Source organism: Ambystoma mexicanum, chromosome 7p, assembly GCF_040938575.1.
Source record: "Ambystoma mexicanum isolate Mex_15411 chromosome 7p, UKY_AmexF1_1, whole genome shotgun sequence".
Taxonomy (NCBI): Eukaryota; Metazoa; Chordata; class Amphibia; order Caudata; family Ambystomatidae; genus Ambystoma; species Ambystoma mexicanum.
Genome location: NC_090939.1, coordinates 138,740,358 through 138,765,004, shown reverse-complemented (window position 1 = coordinate 138,765,004; position 24,647 = coordinate 138,740,358).

Sequence of the window (24,647 nt, the reverse complement as noted above, 5' to 3'; positions counted from 1 at the left end):
CACAATTGGGTATGCGAATAAGCAAGACGCTATGAGGGTAATTCATAGAATTTAGCGCACAAGTGGCGCACGCAGCTGGCGCACAGTGTGCGCATGCGAATCTCTGCGCCAGCCGCGTGTGCTAAAATCCATTTCCGCGGACAGCGTATTCATGGATTTTAGCTACCAAAACCAGCCGTGGCACACAGTGGCGCAGCAACCCTCCAGCAGCACCAGTTACGCCCCCAAGAATGCCCCTCGCGCAAGGAAAAGCCATCAAAATCCCCAATCCAGCGCAAAGGTCTGCGCTAACCCTGTACCAGTATACACGGCTGCCACACAGCACACGGCAAGTGGGGAACGTGTATTACTGGGGTTCGTGTATTCCTGGGGTGCGCGGGAGGTTTCACACGCGATCGGAGTGGGGTATGTGTAAATCGGGGGTGCGTGGGAAGTTTCACACGCGATTGGCCCTGTGCGAGTGGGGTACGTGTATTCCTGGGGTGCGCGGGAAGTTTCACACGTGATTGGCCCTGTGCGAGTGGGGTACGTGTATTCCTGGAGTGCGTGGGAAGTTTCACACGCGATAGGCCCTGTGCGAGTGGGGTGTGTGTATTCCTGGGGTTCGCTGGAAGTTTCACACACGATCGGAGCGTGGTACGTGTAATTTGGGTGTGCGTGGGAAGTTTCACACGCGATTGGCCCTGTTCGAGTGGGGTACGTGTAATTCGGGGGTGCGTGGGAAGTTTCACACGCGATTGGCCCTGTGCGAGTGGGGTACGTGTATTACTGGGGTTCGCAGGAAGTTTCACACGCGATTGGCCCTGCGCGAGTGGGTATGTGCATTCCTGGGGTGCGTGGGAAGTTTCACATGCGATAGGCCCTGTGCGAGTGGGGTGCATGTATTCCTGGGGTTCGCGGGAAGTTTCACACGTGATTGGAGCGGGGTATGTGTAATTCAGGGGTGCGCAGGAGGTTTCACACACGATTGGACCTGTTCGAGTGGGGTACGTGTAATTCGGGGGTGCGCGGGAAGTTTCACACGCGATTGGCCCTGTGCGAGTGGGGTACGTGTATAACTGGGGTGCGCGGGAAGTTTCACACGCAATTTTGCTGTCAGAGTGGGGTACGTGAATTTCGGGGGTGCGCGGGGCATCCTACCCGTGAATTGGCAGTGTGGGTCCTCCCAGGTGTTCCCTCTACACCCTCCACGGCCCCTGCAGGCAGCCAACACCACAGGGGACTACCCTGCAACCCTGGTCATGTCCCGCAGGCAGCCCATCCACCATGGGCATGCCCCCCAGCCAAGCCACATGTCACCTTGCACTACTGGTCACCAACTCATGTCCCCCAGCAACCCCACAGCCAGCAGTGAGGGTCACCTGCCAGCAGACCCCCACTAATGTCCCACAATTGTCCCCCTGCACCCCCACCCCCCAGCAGTCAGGGGCACCTGCCAGCAAGCCCCCACTCATGTCTCACTCATGTCCCCCTGCACCCTCACCCCCCAGCAGTCAGGGGCACCTGCCAGCAGGCCCACACACATGTCCCCCTTCACCCCCACCATCCAGCAGTCAGGGGCACCTGCCAGCAGGCCCCCACTCATGTCCCCCTGTACCCCCACCCCACAGCAGTCAGGGGCATCTGCCAGCAGGCCCCCACTCATGTCCCACTCATGTTCCCCTGCACACCCACCCCCCAGCAGTCAGGGGCACTTGCCAGCAGGCCCCCACTCATGTCCCACTCATGTCCCCCTTTACCCCCACCCCCCAGCAGTGAGGGGCACCTGCCAGCAGGCCCCCACTCATGGCCCACTGCTCCCCCAGCCCCCAGCAGTTAGGGGCACCTGCCAGCAGGCCCCCACTCATGTCCCACTGCACCCCCACCCCCCAGCAGTCAGGGGCACCTGCCTGCAGGCCCCCACTCATTTCCCCCACTCATGTCCCACTCATGTCCCCCCACCCACTCACCCCCCAAGCAGTGACATGCCGATCTGACGACACAAACCAAAAGTCAACTATGTACATCAACACATGTCCATCACACACACACACACACACACAGGTTGCCATTCAATAAGTAAACCCACTTTTTGACATGCATGAACCCATGAGCGAATCCCACACATTGAAGTAAAATATCAAAATGTATTAATATGAAAATCAATGTAAAGAAATGAAAGCATAAAATAATGGCAACCATGAAATGAAATGCAAGTCCAATAAAAAACTAATGAAATGCAGAAGAAATCCAAAGTAATCCAAAAGAAAAATTTCTAAAAGTCTCTGTCCATCAAACCAAATCCAAATTAAACGCAAAAAGGAAAATCCATTCATCCATGGTGAAATTAAATTAAAAAGTCCAAATAAATCCAACGTCCAACTATGTACAATCCATTTTCAAGGGTCCATGAGCCCAACAAAATAAATGAAACCTATCTAATAACCTACCTAACAAAAAACATATATACAAAAGTGTGGGGCATAGTCCGAAAGCCCCAAAATAAAGAAAAACGAAAAGGAAACCTAACACTACAAACTATCTACAATGGCGGCGGGCAAGTCCTGCGGCTCATTCAGTGATGTTGTCGGCCACGGCATCATCGAACTCCATGTCTATTTGCCGGAGGCGGGCCTCTGTCCTGGCCCCGAGGTCTCGCAGGGAGGCACTCATGGCCTGTTCCAACTCCCTGCGAGTTGCCTCGAGGCACTCTGCCCGCCTCAACGCCCGACGCATGGAGAACTCCGCCCTGACCATGGTGAGCCGCGCCTCTTCCGCCCGCCGTCGCTCCGCACCTATCTGCTGGCCCAACTGCTGCCACACGGAAGACACTCCCATTCCTGGGTCCTCCTGCCCTCTGGCCGATGCCTGCCCCTCCGATGTTGATGGCCCAGAGCCATCATTTCTCCCACCTACAGCCTGCTCCTGCTGCTGCTGCTGCTGCTGCTGCTGTCCATGTCCCCTGTCCGATGGTGCCTGCACATCCTCCATCAGCTGGTCTCCAGTTGTGGTGTCCACCCCTGCTGGACCGCCGACTCCCGACTGTGGCAGGGATGTGAGCTCTACCAAGCTGGCTGTGTTGGTTGGGCTAGGTCCACAGGGGGCCCTGGTGGGATCTGGGCCGGAAGACAGTGGGGAGAACGACTGGCACATAGTCTCCACAGAGGAGGAGAGGTCCACCAGAGTGCGTGACACATGTAGGAACCCAGCGACCAGGGCCCCTCCCAGCAGTGCCACGTCGCGACGCTGCTCTTCGTGATGGCGTGCGTTCTCCACCCAGGAAGAACGCACGTCATCACAATGACACGCGTGCGCAACGCGACACCAACCAGGACTGAGCCCATATGGTCGTGGGACCCATCGTCCGCAGGTAGTGGAGAGGCAGATGACATGGCACTCTCCCCTACCTGCGGACGGGCCTGGGACGGGGCATCCCTGCTGGTGCATGGTGGTGCAGTCACAGGGTCAAGGACAGCGACATGCACAGGCCCCTCTGCGGTGACCTGTGCTGCCTCCTGGCCCTGGACTGCACCACTTGCACCAGTGGTACTACCCCCACCAGGCCCCATGTGCGACTCAGTAGCGGGCTCCTCCTCCTCTGTGGAGACCACCAACCTGGATGTCTCGGCACCGTCTTCCGCCATTGAAAGCCCCTGTGGGAGCTGACCCGGCCCTTCCGCTACAGCCGTAGTGGCAGACGCGGCACCAGCCCCCTCGCTCCCGGATGATGGAAATTCCTGGGAGGGTGGCTGGGCCTTGCGTCACCGCCCGGTGGAGGCATCCACTCTGCTTGACGCTGCATAGAGGGAAACATAGAACACAAGCATCAGGGTACAGTGCAAAATTTCCCTACACAGGAAGCAAAAACACATGAGTGGCACTGTCAAATGTCACTTCCATCCTGTCCCTCCACAACACATGGGTGAATGCATGCAACACACATGCAGAAACATTCCCGGCGCCTGCAATCAACATCAGCATCCATGTACAAAGGCCTCTGTTAACCAAGATGTTGCATTCAAAGTCACATGCATCCATGGCGTTTCAAAGTCACACACACACTTCTCAGACACACACACATGTGCACCATACATGTACATGAGATCAGCACCCATCCCTCACCCCCCCTCCATGTCCAAGAACAGAGACTGTTACGCTCACCTGACTCCCACAGGGGTGTCGGTCAGACCCAGACGGCTGCGGTCTCCACCAATGTGATGCGTAGTGCAGAGATGACTGACTGGACTGGCCCTCGAATCTTGTCTGCTAGACCTGTAGAAGTATTCTCCTGCAAGTGGAGAGATGGATTTAGCCACCCGTGGATTCAAGTGATGGCACCCCCCACAGTCCTCCCCACTTATCACTCCAGAGTGCCCTTTCAGCAATCTCACCTTATACTCTTGAAAGATGAGCTCTCCATCCTTCATGGATTGCAGGGGCGCGTTGATACCAGTTACTTCACTGGTTTGAAGGTGTGGGAGAGTTCCGGAGAGTATTGACTCTGAGGTTCCTGGCTAGGACCAGTAAGTATCAAGTTCATAGAATTCAATATGTCCGATGTTCACTCTTGTTCCGCCCTTCCTTCCTTGTCTTGCAGCTGAGTTTGTGAGAAGATGCTCTCTTGGTAGCTGGTGGCGCTCAGGTAAGAGTCTGTATTACCCGACGCTGTCTGGTAAATGTTGCACGTGTTTAACGTGTTGTTTTCTCTCTCTTTGCAGGTGCGGCACATGAAGATGTGGAGAGTTATAGAATAATGCCTCTGGTGGTAAATTAGGTAAGTCTATGGTGATAAGAGTTATATTTGTTGGTTTTCTCGGCTCACCTTGTTGTTTTTCTTTTGTCCCCCAGGTGCCGGAGTTCGGCGAAGAAATGATGGAGGAAGCGCTGAACCGGAAGATGCTGCGAGGACTGGTGAGTAAGGCGCAGCTCTGCAGCTGGAGATGTGGCGCGTACAGAAATGATGTTCTTTCCAGGTCCGGAGGCGAGATGGATCTGGAATCAGGTGAGGAATTCGAAAACAGTTTGTTTTCTAACCTTCTCCTTTTCTTTCCTCGTGTTTTTAGGAGCTCCAGATTCGAGGCGGGCGTGGCAGAAGACTGGATGCTGGATGCAGGCACGGTGAGCGTTACGCTGCTGGATGCAGAATAACGCGAAGCGTGTGCTGCTGTTCGGGTGTGGTTTAAATAGCCTCCAAAGTAGTTCCAGGTAAGAAGTTCCCCAGAACCACACCTGAGTAAAAAATAGTCCCTGTAATAAAATAGTCCCATCCAGGCCTCACGTTGGCTTGGGCTCACTTGCAGCATGGTCTGCATCAGGTAAGTAAAGTCTATGAGCCTGGCGCCTAAGGCGCCAGGACTGATTCCTATGATGAGCCTGGCGCCTAAGGCGCAAGGACTGAACCCAAACAGCCCCCAGCCGGGGCTGTTGGGGGTTTTAATAAGTGTCTGGATGCCTGCTCCCAGAGCTGATGGGCTTGGTCCTGATGCCCGGGGGTAGGCATCATGACAGAGACTGGCATGCGTTCATGTGTGCATTCTGCATACAGCTCTCCATGTTGCATTGTAACTCATGCACCAACCATGTGGTTCACACATTACTGGTCTCACATGCATGACCATGATGTCCCTGTACACACACATTCATACATGGCCTATGTCACACATACAGGCAAGTATCAGACTACCAGCACACTGCAACATGCCCTGTCTCACACACCAATGCTTGTCCACTTACCGCTGAACTACAGACAGGTCTGACTCCGCAGGATCTGGGCATGGAGCGCTGGGCCTACGTGTTCCAGGACCCTCATCTGGATGTTACTCATGCGTGCCCGGCCCCCCTCCACGAGGCGCCGGGCTTTTATGAGGGTCCTGGACCTAAAGTCCTCCCAGTGCTTCTTGACGTGCTTGATGTCGCGTGTTGCCACCCCCTCCACGTTGATGGCAACCACTACGTCGTCCCAGATCCTCTCCCGTCCTTCCTTGTTGGCGCGTGATGTTCCGAAGATGGCATCATAATGCCCCAGGACATGCTCCACCAGGACACCAACTTCCTTCTGACTGAAGCTGGTGGCCCTCTGCCTCTCTGGCTGGGGGTCGCCAGTGGTCTCAGATGGTGTTTTTTCCCCCGACATGGCGACCCCCGAGGCAGGCGTGGGTGGGCAACTGGGTCCTGGGGCTGGGCTGTGGAGCGATGGTATCCCAGTCGGGAGTCTTCTGTTCCAGCAGGGGTGGACACAGCAACTGGACCCCTGCAGATGGCTGATGTGCTGGCACCAAATAGCAGGGCACGTGGGCAGCAGGCAGTCAGGCAGCAGCAGATGGCAGGTGGGAGCGTGCTTGGGGCTCTGGGGGGCAGGGAAATGGCCTTCAGGGCAGGAGCGTGGTCTTCCTTGTGTTTTTGCGTGGCCAGCTTGATACAGAGTGATTTGGCACGTGAAAAAATTGCACGTCAGCGTGTAATTCGAGGAAAGGCCCTTAGCGCGTAAGCACGTCAGCACACGTACATGTTTTCATTGGACCAAGGGTCCTTAGCATATAAGCGCGTCTGTGACGTGATGCGCGCGGGCGTTTCCCTCGTGGGCTAAGTGCTTTATGGCACGTGAAAAAACTGCACGTTTGCGTGTGAATGCGTGTAATCCGAGGACAGGGCCTACACGGCAGTGACGTGACACGCGCGCCTTTCCCTCAGCACGGGTGCATGTGTACACGTCCAAGAACTGCACGTCCGAGTGTCAGCTCGTGTAATTGGAGTAAAGGGGATTAGCGCGTACACGCGTAAGTGACGTTTTACGTGTGGGACCGTTTAAAAGGTACATGTAGGACCCAATTTCTTTGTACGTGCTTTTCGTGGAGAGTGAGTGGGTGAATTCTGTACTTCTTGTCGGTTCACATGCGATTACTTCACAGCGTTTCAAGTTTGCACTCCGTTACCTCTGACAGGGTTCTTTTTTTCTGGTTGGACCTGTTTCCACATACAGTGTTCACTTCTTCTTTTGTCCTGTCTCCTCAGACAGCGTACAATTCTTCTTTTGGCGGGGGTGTTGCCAACGCGCACATGCGCGTCTTTTTCACGTTCTTTTTCCAGGCAGACGGTGAGTCGCACACGTATTTACCAACTGTGCTTGCCCTGTGTGTCACGTACCCCTTCAGAGATCAATGTAGGCAGCGTGTATTATACATACGCTTATTTTTGTGTTTCTGGGTGCCACAGCGTAGTGCGGGTTCATTTTTTCACGCACGTGATCTACAAGGGGTTGCATGCACGTTCTTTTTTGATTTTGGGCTGCCTGTGCATTGCGTGACCCGTCATCTGCCCCCAGGGGTCACAGACAGCCTTGTTAGAGCACTAGGGTACGAATTCCATCTAGTACCCTACCCCTTTCGCCCCCAATTGCCCAGGACAATAGTTTACTGCTACTCCCATACGCACAACAACATCAGTGCCATGGTTGGGAGGCGACCAAGCGGTAAGGGAGGCAAAGGTGGCTGACCTTAAAAAGGTGGGCGTGGTGGGCACGGTAGGGGACGTGGCCAGGATTTGCAGGGTGCCCCTAAACCCCCATTTGTGGAGGACCAATCAGGGACACCCATGCCCCCCCCCATGGTTGAGGGAAACGTGGCTGACACCATCCCAGCTCAGCCCTTGTTGGACCAGCCCATTGTGGCACCTGACCTGGCACAGGATGACTCCCAGGCTGACTTCCAGGACAGCAAGTCTGGGCTACGTGTGGCGGTGCAAGTTGGTGTCACCAAGCCACGTGGATCTGGGGCAGCTATGTCATCTGCTGCCCCAAGTAGGCAGGGTGGGGAGGCTGCAATGGCAGCTGCAGCTCCATCCACCCCAGCTCTGAGTCTCCCAGCCAGGACAGTGTCGGTCCAGGTCCATCAAACTGACGTTCCCCCTGCCAACATCACACTTCTGCCAATGCCTGCACCAAGGCCTATGGTCATTGTGCATTCACACACTCCTACTACTCAGTCCAGGCCGATGGAGTATTGGGCTGCAGAAATGTTTTATTAGGGCCTGTTTGCATGCGGAAGATGACAGATGTTTCCAGTAATGTTAAAGTGACCAACCATTGATCAGCCCACAATGACTGTGTTATTGGACACTGGATGTGTTTCAGTGTGTGGCACATGCATATTTTGCAATACTATTCAGCATCAATCTTCGCATCATGTTGATGTGACATGGATGTCTGACAGTACTGATTCACTGACATATTGCTGTAGTTTATTAATTTACCGTGGCTATGCTGCTTGACATCTGTGTGGTGGCATGTGTCATGTATGTTTATTGGACATGCCACTCACAGCCTGATGTGTGATGCCAGTGTTACCCAACATGTTGCAAAGGTGTTGCATATCCATCTTGCTCTCCCCAGTGTCTGCCTTTTTGACTCCACTTCCAACTCTTTGACAGTGCATGCATAGCAGGGTTATAGTCATGTGGGACATGTGTAATTCATGTACTGGATCTCTGGCTTGTCACGGCCTATGTGTGTGCTATGGTGCTCATGCCTGTTTCCATTTGTTGTCTTTCATGTTTTTGCAGGTGATGACGCACTTGGTGCTGTTGAGGTTGAGGAGATGGTGCAGACCCAGGAGGAATCTCAGGCACGACCGGGCACCAGTGGGGGATGTGGTGTGGTGGTGGGTGAAAACCCAATGTTACTTCAGACCATACTGTCCAGGGGTGCCTCTGGGTGCACCTCCCCAGACCTCTATTCAGGCGCTGAGTCGGATGATGAGACTTATGTGCAGTCGCAGGGAAGTGTTTCTGGCAGGGATTCTGTTCTGTCCAACCCACCTGGACCAGGGGCAGAACCCTCTATGGGGACGTCAGTGTTGGTAGGTCCGCCTTTGGCGGTTACGGGTGCAGGGTCACACTCCACAGCATCTGATCCTGTTCCTGGGCCAGCAGATCAGAGGGGGAATGCAGTCCTGCAGCCTCAGGCAGTGCCAGCACAGCAAGGTGCAGATCGCCTTGCCCCAAACAGGTGTGGTGCCCATCGACGCGGTGGCTGTGCGCCACCAGGCAATACTGTACGGGAAAATTCCATGTACGGTATGGCAACCCAACAGGCAGCATCAGTAGAAATGATGGCTCAGGCAATTGAGAGGGTGGCCACTTCCATTATCCCCCCTGAAAGGCAGATGGAGCAACAACAGCAGGCAACAGACTCCATTTGCCAATCACACAGGGAAGACATGTTGGCGTCCAACAGGGACAGACGGGCGGCACTGGAGACTCTGCGTGAATCCATATCTATAGAGTCCCAGGGCCACAAGGAAGCCCTGAGGGTAGAACTCCATAACCTCAGGCAGAGTCTGCTTGAACTTGAGGCTTCCCGAAATGTTAGGGCAGAACAGCAGCTGGAGCAGCTCACACGTTCGCTCTCAGCTGAGCTGCATGCAACACGTGAGGAGATCCGGGCATCACGCGAGGCCATGCGTGCAGAAATGCAGGCAACCCGTGATGTGCTGCATGGGGATCTCCGCACTATAATCCTCCAGAATCAGACCTTCCAGACCCGCATGCTTTCTGCCATGGAGGACCATACCAGGGCTTTGCGTGGGCTACCTCCATTGTGACACCGCCTCCTGATGCAGCAGCAGAGGATGAGCAGAGAGACAGCAGTTCTCCCACAATGGCATATCCGTGCAGGCCATGAGCCCAAGGAGGTATTTTTTTTTCACAACATCCACACAGGTGGGTGTTCGTGTGCACCCTGTCCTCGAACCTCCTGGGTGGCCCTCCCAAACCCCTGTCCCACACATAGCCATTTTTGATTTTTGATTTTGTTTTTTACATTGTGTTGCCTTGTGTGGCTCCCGTGGGCATCCACTGTATTCCGGCTGGGCACATGCAGGCTTGTCCTGAGTTTGGGTTAGATGCTTGGGTTTGTGAGACACACAACCTTCCTGCTTCCCGTTTCCATAGGCTTGCAAAGGGTGTGACCAAGTGACAGTGAATTACACAGTGACGTTGGGCTCCCATGAACTGTATGGGCAGTCTGTAGTCAATACTGTGTAGACATCCCTAGTGGATATTGTTGTTGTATTGTACACTGCATGGTGTATTGATATGTGCTTGTGCATCCATGTCTTCCTCATAATCTGCAGGTTCCTTCCTCATGTCTTCACAAGGCCGTCTACTTTGCAGATACAGTTCATGTTGTATGCAGTACACTGAGACATTTGCGTGGCAGCAACACTCTACAGTTGTAAGGGGTTGATGTGCTGGCGTATTCAGGTTGTAAGACTACCACAACTTGAACTTAGTACTGTCATGTTTTCCATGGTGTGTTGCAGCATTGTGTTGGTGGTAAGTATTTGGTAATGTGTGCTGTTAGTTATACATTACTGGGAGCATATTGTGTGTGGGCACTTTCCATTAGGGACAGTGTACTTTGTGACACTTGTGTCAGGTCTTGTGCATTGCTTTGTTTGCTTTCACATTGCATGACATGCCATGATGTGTTTGGTGGTGGAGCTGGGGAGGGGTTGGGTGACATGGAGCTGTTCTCTTGTTGTATTTAGCAAGGGGGTAATGCATTTTGCAGCATAGATGTATGTCTTTTGATGACACAGCATTGGTGGTGTTTGGGTAGGTAGGGATGCACACAATGTAACACTTCCAGGTGACCAATCTCAGGATGGTATGGTTGTGACAGTTGAGTGTCCCTTATGTCATCATCATTGATTGTCAGTTGGTATGTGCCAGGACTGTGTGCACTCCGCAGGGGTATGATTTTATGTGAAGTAATTAGCCACCAGCTGCGTACGGGCTGCCTCACCACGTGCCCTTTCCCCTGCCATGCGCAGCAGGCATGCATGTGGTTGGGGATGTGAGGGCACCACCATGTCCACCGGCAGGCCCCGGCGTGTTGCAACGTTGTGCAGGACACATGCTGCCACTATGATTCTGCACAATACTGGGGAAGCATATAACAGCTGCCCACCAGAGCGGTCAAGGGAGCGAAAGCGTGACTTGAGCACTCCGAATGTGCGCTCCACTATGCCCCGGGTTGCAATATGGGCTGTGTTGTATCTTACCTTGGGTGGTGTGGTGGGGTTACGAATTGGCGTCATCATGTGGGTGCTCAGAGGGTAGGCACTTTCCCCTGGGGAGGTGGTGATGGGTATGAATAGTGGGGTTGTGACATTACTCAGTATCTGACATGCATGCATGTGCAGTGGCATTTATACTCACCAAGCAGCCATGTATCGCCATGCCGCCCAGCTTCTAGGTCCCGGTTTAGGGTTGACATTCTGTAAATGAAACTGTCGTGGGTGGACCCTGGATAGTTGGCATATACTGAGGTGATGATTCCCTTGGCATCACATACTACCTGCACGTTGATGGAATGCCAGTGCTTGCGGTTTCTATAGATCTGCTCAGATACCCTGGGGGGACGTAGAGCCACATGGGTGCAATCAATGGCACCTAGCACTTTGGGGAAGTGTGCCACCCCATAGAAATCCTGGACGACAGCCTGCCTTTCTGCAGCTGTTCTGGGCAGGTATATGTGCCTGCGGACTGATGGGCGTGCAGTCATGATGGCCAACACCTGGTGTAGGCCGCGTGACTGCGTGGCTTGTGACACCCCCCCACTATAGCACTTGTCCGCTGAAATGATCCAGTGGCCAAGAAGTGCAGTACATTTAGGACCTTCTCCAGGGGGCTGAGTGCTTGGGAGCACAGGGTGGGTGATGTGTGGTCATCCTCCCACTCACTCACCAGGTCGAGTATTATGTGAGGTGGAAATCTGTACCTCCCATACACCTGGTCATCAGGCATCCCAAAAAGGCTGGTTCTGGGTGTAAAAATTCTGGGCCTGACTATTCTCCTCCTCCTCCTGCGGTATCCCACAACCACTGCTGCTCGGAATGGTATATTCATCTTGGCGTCTGAGCTTGTTTGTTGCTTGCACGCACTTTTATGATGCGCGGGTCCATGTACGCCTGCTTCCTGCTGGCGTACGTGTTTCCGGATTAGCGCATCTTTTTTGATGCACGCATTAGCCCCGTTCGATTCCATGAATACGTGTTGTAGACGCGCGTGTGGGCGTTCCATGCATTTGCCTCCTGTATTTCCCCTGTGATGCCCACATTTTCACACGTTGATCCCCATTCCGCATGTTATGCCCCCTGTTCCGCCTACTTTTGTTGTATGCGCTGCGCTATGTGCGCTTTCGCTGTGCGCTTAGCACACGCTGTTTGGAAACGTGTGCGCCAGCGTGTGCCACGCAGAATTTTAGCGCACATCCAGGGATTTACATGCACACAGACTTCCATGAATCGCTGTGCGCGGGTTTCGCTGCGATTTTCGCACTTGCACTGCGATTCGCATGCTTTCATTCGCTTGCGCCGAAAATTTCAGTCTAATTACTGCCACGTTCTCACCCACTGGTACTCCTTCAATAGGCATATGGCCTGTCGATATTGCGGATCGATATACCCCTATCGTGCGGTAGGCTTTACCGTCCTGCAGAAGTTCCGCCAGGAAATTCACGATCTCTACTAGAGGGGCAGAAACGGGATGAAAACCTCTCGCCTTGCACCATCTTGACCATTTGTACCAAGCTGCATCGTAGCTCCTTCTAGTCGATGGAGCCCATGATTCTGCGATGAGGCTCGCAGCTTGCGGCGAAATTCCCGGGAGATTCCAACGTCTCCTGCTATCTTGCACGCCATTAGCGGCATCGTCCCCTTCACTCTCAGAGGGTGATACGACCCAGCTGGGTCCGTGAGGAGATCTTCCTCTTGCGGCAACACTCGAGGATAGTCCGCCATCAGTTCCATTAAAGCTGGAAACCAGACTTGGGACTTCCATATCGGCACTACTATGCTCAGATTCACTTCCTCCTTGCAGACTTTTGTTAGAACTCTGCTTATCATTATAAATGGAGGGAAAGCATATAGCGTTTGACCTCTCCAATCTTGCAGAAAAGCATCTGTCCCTGCTGCTGCTGGGTCCAGCCTCCAGCTGAAAAACCTGCTCGTTTGAGCGTTCAGTCTGGACGCAAATAGATCTGCGTGAAACGGTCCCCAGAGCTTCTCTATCCGCTGGAATGTCGCTCTGTGCAGCATCCAGTCGCTGGTGTCTGTGAGATGTCTGGAGTTCCAGTCTGCCACCACGTTCTGGGCTCCTGGTAGATATTCTGCCGTCACTGCCGTTCCCGACTCCAGACAAGAGTGCCAGAAGTCCTTGGCTATCTCTGCTAACAATCTGGACTTCGTCCCACCTAAGTGATTTATGTATTTGACTGCTGAGATGTTGTCCATCTTCAGAAGTATACATGAGTTCACTCTGTCCTTGGTGAAGGCTCTGTTAGCAAAAGAGCCGGCCAGAAGCTCCAGGCAGTTTATGTGAAGCTTGAGCTCCTCCGAGCTCCATCTGCCTCCCGTTTGGAGTTCTCCGCATCGGGCACCCCAGCCTGCCCTGCTGGCGTCCGATTCTATTACCATGTCCGGGCGGTCGCCAAAAATGGCTCTGCCATTCCATGCCTCCATGTTCTGGAGCCACCACTCTAGCTCCGTTCGGGCTTCTTGGTCTAGCTGAACTAGCTGGTGATAGCCGAGCCCTTGCTGTAGGTGTCTTATTTTCAACCTCTGGAGCGCTCGGTAATGAAGAGGCCCTGGGAATATCGCTTGGATTGACGCCGCCAGCAGACCCACAATTCTTGCGATTGTTCGCAGCGATGTGGTCGGTCTGGCGAGGCAGGTCCTTATCTCCCTTCGAATATCTCTGATCTTCCTGTTCGGCAGCTCCAGGGTCGCCGACCTGGTATCTATAATGAAACCTAGGAATTCTATCCTCCTGGCTGGTACAGTTTCTGATTTCTCTTGGTTCACTAGGAATCCCAAAGAGGTTAGTAGGTTCGCTACCCATCTGGTCTGATATCGCAGCGCTTCTTCGCTGCTTGCCATTATTAGGATATCGTCTAGGTAGATGATGATCCGGATGCCCTTCTCTCTGATTGCTGCTGCTACTGGTCTCATCATTTTCGTAAATGCCCAGGGAGCGGACGCTAGTCCGAAAGGCATCGTGGCGAACTGCCATAATCGCCCGTCCCAGTTGAAGGCCAGGAAGGGTCGGTATTCCTGATCTACTGGGATCGTGAGATACGCGTCCTTCAGGTCTATTCTTGTGAGCCAGTCGCCCTGTCTGAGCGTGTCTCTCAGTTGATGGGTCCCTTCCATCTTGAAGTGGTTGTAAACTACCCACTCGTTCAAGTCCTTCAGATTTATTACTGGCCTCACTTTCTCTTTCCTGTGAACCAGGAACATATTGCTTATAAATTTCGGAGCTACGCAAGGCTCGATGGCCCGTTTCTCCGCTAAACTCTGAAGTTCTGTTCGCAACAGGCCTGCTTCTGTTCGCGCTGTCACTATCAACCTGGGGGTTCTGTATTGGACTGGGGTCTGAGTAAATTGTATGTGTAGGCCTCTGACTGACTGAAGCACCCAAGCGTCGCAGGAAAGCGCGCGCCAGTTCTCCCAGTACATCGCTGTCCTCCCCCCTACTGCAGGGTAAACAGATACACTCACCTGTGGGAACGTATTGACCTCTTCCCTGTCCTCTGCCTCGCTTTCCTCTGGGGAAACGGCCTCTGGGTTGGAAGAAGGTGTCTGGCTTCTTATCTTCCCAATATTGCGCTCTGTTCGATTGAGGCCTTCTGGCTGACTGATAACGACCGGACGCTCGGCCTCTGTAGCGACCGGTCCCTCCAAAAACCCTTCCGGGGAAGATTTTTCTAATGGAGGCTTGCGCCTTCTCCAATGAGGTGTAGGTCCCTACGAACCTCCCCATCTCCTTTCCGAAGGTCTCGCCGAACAGCAGTCCTTGCGCGGCCTCTCCTGCTTCGTAGGAGGACAGGTCTCCTAGCTTTTGATCTATCTTCAAAAGCAGTCCCCTCCTGCGCTCTGAGGATATGGTGCAGTTCGCGTTTCCTAACAGGCATACGGCTCTTTGGGCCCAGTTCGCTAATACATCCGGGTCAATTTCTTCCCCTGTGTCTTTCGCTCTTTCTGCCAGGTCCATGATTTTGGCTAATGGGCCTGCTAGATCCAGGACCTTCTCCTGACAACTCCTCCAGGAGCGGTCGATCCCTTTCCTAGGGTCTCTGTTCGATTTCGCCACAAACGCTAACATTTTAGGGTCTAATTCTGGCGCTTCTGCTACCTTCCCTGGGAGTTCCGGCCTGGGGCATGCCGCCCTCATTCTTTGCCTCACTTCCTTCTCTAAGGCCTTGCGCAGCCTCTGCGTCATGTATCGTGCTACTCTCGGGGAGGGCACCCATTCCGAAGATCTCGGGTTCCTAATCTCCTCGGGTTGGAACATGCCTGAGGTTTCCACTTCTAGGTGATTCAGTTTTCTCAGTCTCATTTTCGGAGGCGGTAGGCTCCCTTCGTCTCCGTCTTTATCTTCCTCCTCCTGTGAGGATGTTGGAGATTCTAAGAAATCGTCTTCTCGAGGGGCCTCCTCTCCTGCGTCTCCCATATTCTCTTCCCCTGGGTAGGGGGTCCTGAGGCTCGGCACCTCCGACTTGGCCATAAAGGCTTCTCTGAGCATATTGAAAGCGTCGGATGCCTCCGGGGCCTTTGGATTCGCCCCTTCAGATTGGCCCGGGGGGTCAGAAGAGTTCGCGCTCTTCCGGGCCTTCGTACACCCCTAAGGGCTCTCTGGCGTGGCCCTGGTGGACGTGCTTGTTGATGGTACGGTGCTTCTGTCTTTTTGGCTTAGGAAAGTCTCGATAGTTAGAAGGCGGTCCTGCAGGGGTCTGACTCCTAGCGCCACTGCCTCTATGAGTGAATTACCCAGCACGTCCTTGAAGCTCTGAGCCAGATCTTCCGAGTACGTGGCTTCTTGCTCCTCCTCACTCCACTCAAAATCGGCCATGATATGTGCTGGTAGGTGCCTGATAGTACCTGAAAAGGTGTAAGGGCACGTCCACTTCTCACTCCTTTATCTAGAGGCTGCACCTGACTGCAAAGCAGCTTCTTTACTTTTTTCAGTGTAGGCACTGAGTTCACCAATTCGCTCTTATGAGCGCTCTCCGGTAAAGATTACCGATTTAGCTATGCCGGGGAATCGGGTCGCACTGCCCGCGCAGCGGTTAGCCCCTCCTTTCCGAGGGAGGGAGGGTTCGTCCCTCGTTCTATACGCCGAGTTCCTCGGCGAAGCCCCGCCTCCGCGAGGGCGGGGGGGCTGGGGAAAAACGTATCTCCTCCGGCGTCGTCCGCGATGGGCGTTAACTCAGTTTTTCGCGCCTCCCTCACGAAGGTGGGGGCTCTCACTGTCGGCGCGGGTGCGGTGTCCTAGGCCGGCCCCTGAGGTGCTGATACTGCAGCACGGGGCCAGGCTAAAAACAAATTAAAGGATTGTCGAATCCTCCCTACGCTGCGCGATCCCTGCGCGCTGTCCTAATGATAGGTCATGAGAAAAATGCTATATATCATCGCTACAACTGATAACCCAAGACAAGAGCCGACAGAAATGCGCAGCTAAGTGAAAGGGTACTTATCTCTTGGAGAGCAGGAAAAGAAGAGGAGGTTTACAGGAAGAGGAAGGACTAGGTCACATGACCAGGACACTGGGTTCAGGGCCTAGGCTGATGGGAAATGAAGTTTTGAAAAAGAAAAAAAAAAAAAAAAATGTGTTTGTGCCATCGTAAAGATGGACATTTTATTTGTTGTGTTGAAACTGCTGGAGAGCAAATAAATAAGAAGATGAAGCATAATGCTCGCCTCCGTCTTGACATAGAATTCCATGAATCGGCTATGTGAGGTTGGGCTTGCCATGAGGCCTAATCATCAGCCAGTAGGATTGCTATTGGTCTCGCAATGTTTGCATATTTCCCAAGTCCTATTTCTTCACCCTGAGCACCTCAGGCTACTTTTCATAGGCATGCACCAGCAACAATGTGAAGACTACGAGGAATTATGCTCGAGGCCATCGCTTTGCGTAAATAAGGGCAGCAACAGCGACTCTGGCACTGATTTCCGCTTGTAGCCAATGAGGACTGTTTTGAGAACAACAAACCATGTTTTTTAACCAATTTGACTACAGATCTTGTTAAAGCAAGTGTGGGTTTAGCTTCCGCTACTTTAAATAAATACTTGGCTTTTTCATCTGTTATTGATCATCATTTATAAACATTTGGAACAACTGATTTTTCGATGGAGATGGGCTAAAGACAAGTTCAATGGACGTTCAATGTGTCAATAGCCTTGTGATGTCACTTCCTGCGATGTCAGCTAGGGGAAGGATGTGTGCTTCCACATCTGCCGCCCCTCTCGGAGAATGACTTATATCGGTTCAAGAGGCAGTGGCAGAGCTATCCGCCGACGTTTGAGGGCTGAAACTCCCAAACGGAGAAGTTGCAGCAGGTGGAAGCCGCACTTTGCAATTACACTCTTAGAAAGCCCAGGCAGCATGCCAGGGTGGCAGTGTTGAGGGGAACTGTGGTCGAACGCAAGGGAAAGGCATGAGGGAAGAGCAGGTATGACGTTGTGAGAAACATAAGCTAGGAACAGGTGAAAGCTCAGCGGGTTGAGCGGCTGCTGAAAAATCTGTGCGTTATCTGTAGTTTACACCGTGCTCAAAACTGAACCAGCATTATACATTTCGGAAATTAATGAACTCCTGTGTGAATAGTCGCGCGCGCGGGAAAGTCAATGCTCTAACTATGTTGACATCAATCAACTATGTTTATGAGAAGCTAAGAATACGTGTGAACTCTCAGGGGATGGGCCCTTTTCCTTGGAATGATGGGTTCGTTATGTGGCCATTACAGTTGAATAAAGCCTCGTTGAAACCCGAAGGGCTCGTACGGTGAGAAGAGGGGCTGTGCTCAAAGGGGTAATGGGGGAATTTCAGTATTCATAGGCCCAGAGCATAATGGCGAGAATTAACCATCTGTAAACACAGGCTGACCAATGACTGTGCGGCCGATATGCTAATGTCTCCCAGGAGAAGGTTCGAGAACAATAGAGGCCTAGCGACGCCCCAGGAACAGCGTGAACGCCTTTCTATTCAGCTTGTCGTAAGTTTACGAGAGAGCTAAATGCAGCGTTGGGCTGAGCCCAGGGCAGAGAGGGTGTGACTCAAGGGGTCCCACACAATGTCAATGACTGCCCCCCCAAAGCAATGTTTACCCGCAGAATATGAAAGGAAACTGGCCATGCTGCAACCCCACCCTGTGAAGTAAGAGGATCCTGCATTCAAAGAAGACATCTTGAGATGCTTATCTAAAAGGCAGCCATTGAGGACAGTGTCTAACCACATTAGTCAGTGCCCCCCCAACCCCTCTCCAGCCAAGGTCTCAGAGCAGAAACGCGGGGGGCCGAGGGTCACACCCGAACCCAGCTCCAGCCAAGGTGAAACAACAATGAAACGGTTTAAAATACACCCCAGCCACATTCAGTGCTTTGAAGTCCAAATATTGTGTCCCCGTGGAACCCTCAACGTGTGACATGTCACGTGTGATATTTATTTCCGTTACGAGGACTGCACTAGAACAGCAGTTTTAATGGAACAGCCTGTTCCGAACAAGACAGTGTCCATAACTGCCAGGTGACCGCTTGACAACAGCCGTTGCTTTTAGCTAACAACATGTTGCATTGTGGGTAGTGTAGTTTCGTATTTGTAAATATAAATACCTGCCCAAAGTCCATCTCAGCACAATTTTAGCTGAAAGCCAACACATGGACCCTTTCCAATAGTTGCAGGTGCTGGTGATCTGCCTTGTAGATCAACACAAATAGGACAATAGAGGCGTTTGCTGCACTGTTGCCCCTTCCAGTATCAAACCCCACACGTGAAGATAAACGCATAGTTGCCAACATGATCCCTTCCAATCAGTAGGTGCATATCCAGTCCGTGTTTTTTCTTTGCATTCTCGCATTTGTAGTTGTGATTTTCCCATTATAGCTCGCTCAGACTACAAGTCCCAGAATTCAAAGAACATTCCTGGACTGGTTGAACTCTTACATATTCGATTGGATCATGTTGCAAACTATGTGAAAATGTGCCATAGTTATTGATGTAATTGTGCCAACTTCTCGTCAACCATAACTTTTCATTTAATATAATGTTACTTTTATGTAGCCAATGGCGTAAAACAAAAGTTGGGGGTCGGGACACGCCACCACGTATGCACAATGCTAATGACGATCATGCCACACGCACACTGTTCTAAGTGAAAGATGTAAGCAGTTTTTTAATCGAAGTTTAAAGATGTCCACTACTGTAGAAACAAGAGGTGGTGCTTGGCCCCTTGCAACCAAATGTACCAGCTACCAAACTGGAACAAGAGGTGGTGCCTGGCCCCTTGCAACCAAATGTACCAGCTACCAGTTCAGGCTGGTGACTTTTTTAATCGGAGGGGTGGGGGGGGGTAAATATTTGCCACAAGTATGCACACTTCCTGGGGAAAGTTAGTTAAAAAGTAAGTTCGTCCACATGTCAAAAAGGAATACACGTACCCCGCTCGTGCTAGCGAAAACGCGTCGAAAACTCCCCACGCACCCCTTGGAGTACATGTACCCTGCTAGTACTAGCGAAAACACGTGGAAAACTCCCCGCGCACCCCTCGGAATACATGTACCCCACTTGCGTTATCGAAAACATGTGGAAAAGTCCACGCGCACGCCCGGAATACACGTAGCGCATCCCAAGAAGAGGCCATACAGAGCGATGGAAATCCATTTGGGACCTTCAACCCTTGGCGAGGCCAACGCCCGTGCATGTTATGTCACAGACGCGCTTACGCGCTAAGGGCCTTTCCTCGAATTACACGCTGACGTGCTGTTTTTTCACGTGCCAAATCACTCCGTATCAAGCTGGCCACACAACAACACACGGAAGACCACACTCCTGCCCAGAAGGTCGAATTACTGCCCCCCAGAGCCCCGAGCTGACTCCCACGGGCCATCTGCTGCTGCCTGCCTGCATGCTGGCCACGTGCCCTGCTATTTGGTGCCTGCACGTCAGCCATTGCAGGGTTGTAGCTGAAGACTCCCGACTGAAGTTCCATCGCTTCACAGCCCAGCACCAGGACCCAGATGCCCACCCACACCTGTCTCAGGGGTTGGCATGTCGGGGGAAACAACATCAGAGACTAGTGGCAACCCCCAGCCAGTGAGGCAGAGGGCTACCAGCTTCAGTGCCGCAGAAGTTGGTATCTGGTGGAGCAAGTCCTGGGGCATTATGATGCCCTCCAGTGCAGTGGTGAGTTGTTCAGCCTGCAAACTTGATGGCTGTGGTTGAATGGGACTGAGTTCTTCGCCCTCTTAAAAATGTGGGTGGACTCCACGTACCCTCGACTTGAGCCCTGGTAACCTGAGCAAAAAGAATGAAAGGAAAATAAACACGGGTTTGTATCGAAACTCGGCAAAAAAGAATGAAAGGTGAATCAAAATAAACTTGCGTTATTTTGCTTCACCTGCAATCTTTTTGCCAATTTGCTGGAAGCGTTAGTCATTGCTGCAGAGACAAAGCCACACTCAGGCAGGGAGTCCGCGGAGGCGCAGTCCTGCAAGCTGCCCCCACCCCAGAAACGGGCTCATGGGAGGCACCTTCGCGCCGTTTACGGGTCCGTGCAAACCTCCACCCGATTGGCTACAGGCAGCAGTCTTTTGCAGCCAATCGGATGGAGGATTGGATGGGACCAGGAGACTGCAGTGAAAACTCAGAGGCTCGAGGGTCTTCCCCGGAGACCCGGAGAAAAGGCTAAAAACCTGGAGTCTCTGGGGAAAACCAGCAGGTTACGCAGGTATCGAGTAACCTATGAAAAAATACAATGCATGCAAGTCCCTAACAGCACACAGGAGCGTTTCCCAATGCATTTCCATTACTTTCCCCACCATATATGTATTTTCACGCTGGTCATATATTTCCATGCTCGCTGCACCATGCCAGTATTCCCATATAAATACATACTCAGGTTTGCTTTGCACATAATGCCAGTAATGATACTATAAGAAAACATGTTGAACCTGTCTCTGCCAATACATGCCAGTGTAACGCTCACCTGATTCCCACGGAGGCGCTGATCCCGGCTGGGCTGCTATCGTTTCTTCAATTGAGAAGCGTAGAGCTCGGACGACTCTCAGGACTGGGCTTCCTCTTATCGAATGTCTGACTTGCAGGGTAAGTTTTCTGCAGGTGGAAGAAAAAGGGTTAATCACCGTTTGATGGGATTCCTTCTCCCACCAATCGCCAGTTTCTCCCACAGCCTAGCTTTCTACTTGTCTCGGCAAGCTCTCACCTTAGGCGTATAAATGCTGTGTTGAGGCTCAAGTCTTTTGCGGCCTTAGTTGTGGCACTGGTGCTGGGATGCCGAAGAGCGATGCCGCCGTTACTGCACGAGCGGATGCCTGTAAGTATACTGTAGTCTTTAGGCTTTAAAAGATGGGCACCTCAATAATGTCCCTTTTCCTTTGTTTCAGGCCTCGGGATGCTGTGGGCGTAGTTTTCCGTTGCCGCTGCACGTGCCGATGCACGTAAGTATAATGTTCGTTGGCCGCTTTTAATGGCACCTCTAATAATGTCCTTTTTCTAGTTTTCAGGTGCCGGGATGCTGCGGTTGATACGGCCGCTTCTGCGCGTGCAAAAACTGGTAAGTTAAGATGAATGCGACTGCCTTCACCCGAACCCCTTTTTAATTATGTCCTTTGCCTTTCAGGTGCAGAGAAGCTGCCGAAGAGAAGGCCGCGGTTAGCTCCGTTGCAATCACGGATGGATCAGGTAAGCGGGCGCGGCTGCGAGCGAGTTGCACTTTTCTAACCTTAAGTTTATTCTTTGCAGGTTTTGCCGGTGACTGGATTCCGGGATCTGGTAAGTATTGTTCTGTGTCTTTCTTCATCCACAGGTTGCTGCGCGGAAGCTGAAGATGACTCTGGACTTGGAATGCAGGAGCCAACTCGGTGAGCGTCCTGCTGCTGCTGCAGAATAACGCGAAGCACGTGTTTTCCATCGGGCGTGGTTTAAATAGCAGAGAAGTGCTTCCAGTGTGTGTTCTTCCACCGGTTCCACCCAGGTAAGTAAAGAGTTCCTGAATGGAGGGAATAGTTCCTCCCAGTCCTGATGGCTGGGGACCTCAACCAGACTGGATTGTTCTGGGTAAATATGCAGCATGGTCTGCCTCAGGTAAGTCCACCCAAGCATTATTACACTGTTTATAAATATGAGCCCGGCGCCTATGGCGCCGGGACTGAAACCCTTCATGAGCCTGGCGCCAAAGGAGCCAGGACACAGTCCAAAGGGCCCCTGTAGGGGTCTGCTGGGACCGGAGTAGTGGAAGACGGGTCTGCTTCCGAGGGCGCTGGGCCAGTCCTGGCCCCTCGGGAGTAGCGCCCATGACAGCACCCCCCTCAAGGCCCCTCCCAAACTTGTCCTCCCCGGGGGTTTTGGTTTATCGGGAAAGGTTCAGTGAAATTTCTGGACTAGACGAGGAGCATGGACGTGGTCATAGGGTTCCCATGACCTTTCCTGAGGTCCGTAGCCTTTCCAGTCGATTAGGTAGAATAGCTTCGATCTGATGATTTTAGAGTCCAAAATGTCTTTTACTTCAAATTCGGGCTCCCCATTCACTTGAATGGGCTCTGGAGGATAGGTCAATCTGGTTCCAGGTTGCATGGGTTTCAAAAGAGATACGTGAAATACAGGATGTATTCTCATATGGGTTGGCAATTCTAATTTAACGGCCACTGGATTAATTATGGCCGTAATTGGATATGGTCCCAGGTATTTGGGGTTGAAGGTGCGAGGCCCTTTAAGCGATAAATGTTTGGTGGACAGCCAGACTTGATCCCCAACCTGGTATTGAGGGGCATTGCTTCGGTGTTGATCTGCTCCTTTTTTATACCTCTCTTTAGCTTGTTGTAGATGTGCAGTCGCTTCCTTAAAAGCTTGGGTAATAACGGTGTGCAATTGATCCACGGCGGGTGTTCCAAGTTCTTGAGGTGGATCAAGGTTGGAGGTTCGAGGATGAATCCCATACAAGATGTAGAAGGGACTCTTCCCGGTACCCGAATGAACTGAATTGTTGTAAGCATATTCAGCTATCCAAAGGATGTCCTTCCAGTTCCGAATGTTGTAGCATGCATCGTAAATATTGCTCGAGAGTCTGGTTTGTTCTCTTGGTTTGCCCGTCGGTCTGGGGATGATGGCTTGTCGAAAGTCTTACATCGATTTGAGCTAATGGACAACAGCTATGCCAAAAGTGGGAAATAAACTGGCTCCCCCTATCTGAGAAGCCGTGTAGCCGAACAATGTTTTCAAGAAATACTTTGGCTAGGACTGATGCTGAAGGTAAGCCTTGTAGCGGAATGAAGTGGGCCATTTTATAAAACAGGTCCACAATAACAAGAATGGTGTTGTACCCGGAACAGGAGGGTAAGTCTGTGATGAAGTCCATGGAAAGGGTATGCCAGGGACACGGTGGGATGTCTAATAGTTGCAGAAGACCAGCCGGCCTCTTCTTCTGACCCTTGTTTTGAGCGCACACACCGCAGGACATCACAAATTCCTTTATGTCTTTTCTCCACGAAGGCCACCAGAAGTGTCTCTTCACCTTTTCTGTGGTTTTGGCAATGCCAGGGTGACCCTCAATTAATGAATCATTATAGCAGGAGATTACCTGTCTTTGTAAATTGGCGTGTGGTAGGAACAATCGTCCTTGGAAATAAGGCAAGTCATTGCTGACGGTGAAATCTTTTCCTTTTTGTAACCAGTTCAGTAAGTCTGGTGAGGGTACAAGTTGTTTAGTTTTTTCTTCAATATCCTCAATGGATTGTGAAGAAATCAGACCCACGATCCTTTGTTCAGGAATTATTGGTACAGGTTCTGGATTGGCAACGTTATCTCCCATTCCAATTCGGGAAAGAGCATCCGCTTTGCCGTTCTTGTTGCCGGGGCGATAAGTGATCACAAAGTCAAATTCAGCAAAGAATAGCGCCCAGCGAAGCTGTCTGGAGGATTGAGCCTTGGCGGTTTTTAGATACTGCAGATTTCGATGATCGGTGATCACTGTGACGGTGTGTCTGGCCCCGAGGAGATAATGCCGCCATGCCTTAAAGGCTGATTTAATCGCTAGAAGCTCTTTGTCTGTGATGGTGTAGTTGATCTCAGGCGCCGAGAACTTCCGAGACCAGAATGCCACAGGATGCAGTTGGTTAGTCTCTGGATCTCTTTGTGATAGGACTGCTCCCATTGCTAAGCTGGAGGCGTCGGTTTCAACGATGTAAGGGAGGTCCGGGTGTGGGTGTTTCAGTATTGGCGCCGAGGTGAATTTAGCCTTTAGCTCTTGGAAGGCTTGTTCTGCTTCTGCGGACCATTCAAAGCGTTTATTTTTTCTTAAGAGGGCGGTGATGGGTTTTACCACTCGTGAAAACTCTGGAATAAATCTACGGTAAAAATTGGCAAAGCCTAGCATGCTTTGAACGCCTTTCACGGAAGTAGGCGACGGCCATTTGAGGATAGCGTCTACTTTTCTCGAGTCCATGTGGACTCCTTTGGATGTCAGAATAAATCCCAAAAATTCGACCTCAGTGACATGAAAAACACATTTTTCGAGCTTGGCAAAAAGTTTATGTTGGCGAAGTTTTTCAAGGACCGCCCTAACATGATTTCGATGGTCAGCTTCTGAAGATGAG